This window comes from Lepisma saccharinum, chromosome 5, assembly GCF_977018435.1.
Source record: "Lepisma saccharinum chromosome 5, izLepSacc3.1, whole genome shotgun sequence".
Taxonomy (NCBI): Eukaryota; Metazoa; Arthropoda; class Insecta; order Zygentoma; family Lepismatidae; genus Lepisma; species Lepisma saccharinum.
This window is the reverse complement of record NC_139233.1, coordinates 73,269,220-73,272,136: the sequence shown is the minus strand read 5'-3', so window position 1 is coordinate 73,272,136 and position 2,917 is coordinate 73,269,220.

The following is a 2,917-nucleotide window of genomic DNA, read 5'->3' as shown; positions in this document are numbered from 1 at the left end:
TGTTGGATTGGGTTAATCTTGAAACACCCATACAGTCGACTGCTGTTTACGTTCCGGCTCATATGCATATATCCATGATTCGTCACCTGTTACAATCTTATATACGTCTTTTGAAGCACCACGATTGTATTTATTGAGCATTTGTTTGCACCAATTGACGCGAGCGTCTTTTTGAGTTTTAGTCAAATTGTGTGGGATCCAACGAGAACATACCTTTCTCACAGCTAAATGATCATGTAATATTTTATATATGCTGGTGGAACTAATGCCTATGGTTGCCTCAATCTCACAGTATGTCACATGACGATCTTGCAGTATTAGGTTTTGCACAGCATCAATGTTTTCTTGAACAACAACTGATTTTGGACGACCTTCGCGAATCTGGTCGGTGAGCGAATGGCGGCCACGATTAAATTCGTTATACCAGCGTTTCACAGTGGCAAAGGATGGGGCTTCATCGCCAAATGTGGAAGTAAGTTGATCGATGCACTCTTGTCTTGATAATCCACGTCGAAAATCGTAAAAAATCATCGCACGAAAATGTTCACGAGTTAATTCCATTTTATTGTTGTCGCGCAATCTCCAAGGCAACATAAACAACACAAATCAAGCTATTGACAAAACATTTGAAGTACGTTATGGTCAATAATGCCAGACGATTCCGTGCAAACGTCAAATCGCGCCTAACTTCAATCAGTGTTGCCAAGGCTCAAAATATAAATAGTGGCCCTCGTATCTGTAAATCGTGTTAGGCGCTGCAGTCAAACTGTAATGGGCCTGGTGAAAGCAAACTATTGTAGGTGGCAGCACCCCTGTTGCGTACCCACGCTTTTAAGCGCAATTGTTCTCCCATTTAAATACATGGGGAATTTGATGCTGAACGTGCTGCTATTACATTAAGTTGCAAGTTAAATATCATCTTAACCTCAGAAATGATGTCTAAACATGATAGTTGAATAATCAGTGCTGTAGAGTAAGACTTTTGAAAAGACGAACGTCAACAACAGAAAGGATATCGGAACTCAAAGAAGCCTTAAAATTTGCACAGCACTTTTTTATGTCACTTGCAATTTTCACAATTTAAGTGATCTATTGTTGAGAATCCGGTCAAGAATAATGCATAATAATTCCGCGCGACTGTACTTTTATTTTACAGTTGTTTTTAATAACTGACTTCTTTTTTCCACGTGATATAATACTTTTCCACGTAGCTAGTAAATATGGTCCTTTGTTTTATCTCGTACACACATATATCATCAAGAATAGTTATTACATAAAATATTTTTTCTTCTGTTTCATGTCTCGCAAGCTCTAGGGATATCTTATTTACATGTATTATAATTTAAAAATTGTTGTTACCAAGAGAAAGAAGGACGAAAATACGAGGGGAGAATATCTGCTTAATACAATGAAAACATACTTTAATATTAAATTATCGGATAGGGCATGATGCCAGTCATAGTGTATAATAATATATATCATGCATTTACGCACTTAATACATTTTATCTTTATAATGTTGGGAGTTTCTTCGATTCCTACCCGCCGTTGAATTACATACACATGCTCGCAACCAGAAAAAAAGCAAAGCATAGTGTAAAAATCTAAATTTTTGTGTTATCGACCCATGGCAGCCAGAGACGACCCAAATGACGTCAGGTTTAGTGTTCTTCGTGCATAAACGTACGTACTATACTTAGCTCGTTTTCGCAACCATTCCGTTCCGCTTTAATACGTATATATTAATTCTTAGATTCAGGAGAATGTAATTTTCGGAAACTTATGACTGGCTACATTACCTTAAAGCTTTGCTAAACCCATTTTTATTATCGAATTACGCGACAAATTCTTACCTTCATTGAAAATAACGTTTGAATAGCCATCCCATCGAGCTCCAATGTAAAGCTTAGGGCAACCAAATGACGAACGAAATTATTTAGGGATGCAACGGGGGTGGCGCCGCCACCGGAAAGTTTGGCAATGAACAGCCCCATTCTACAGATTTGCGCCCACAGTCCAGGCTTCAAGATCATTCTCGAAGGATGTTCCCTTTGGCAAGGTCTTGCACCTTTCGGACACGACCTAAATTAAGGCCGAAAACCACGGAACTGGATTTACAGTAGGAATGCCGTAGTTGGCGCTGGACTGGCTACCTGTCTGGAAATGATGGCTGCCACGCTGGCTGCTAGACTGGTTTTGGTGACTAGACCGTGTTCTGATTGCAACTGGCTTATCTTCTAATGCTGCGGTAACAGCCAATCAGAGCGAAAGTTTGGTTATGTGAAGATAATTCAGTGAGTTTGACAAGGAAAAGGCTTTTTTTGTCTGTAGTTTCCGAGTGTTCGTTGCTTTCGCTGCTCGATGAAACTAAAAAAGTTGTGGTCATTAACGTTTAGGACTTTATCCACAGCAATGAGATTTTTACGACAGATGTGATTAGCCGATAATGAATCTTTATTATTACCAGTGTATTAAATGTGTGACATATTCTGTTGAACAAAATATTTTCCTTGTGAATGAATCCTGTGAATCTCATGTCTAGTTCATTGAAAAGCATATTGAATACACTTTCATTATCATATTCTCTTTCGAACCAATGCTTTTATTTTTCTTCTTAAACCTTTAATTTTGGCAATTGTAAGGAAAATAACAGCAGTAGCTATTCTTTTGCAACGTTCTACCTCAAGTCGCTCGTCTGCGCAATGCCTTGTGGGAACAAAGGTCTACCAACAAGTACGGCGAAAACTATAGCAGGCGAGAAAGTACAACACCTCTAGTCTAGCAGAAATCTAGCCTCGTGTGATTCAGCCTTTATTCATTTGTGAAATTTTTTTAACTGCGATGTCGTGGGAAACTTGAAAGAGTGTGTATAAATACTTCATTTTTCTTTTCTTCCATAGAGCCACTTGTTGCAAGCG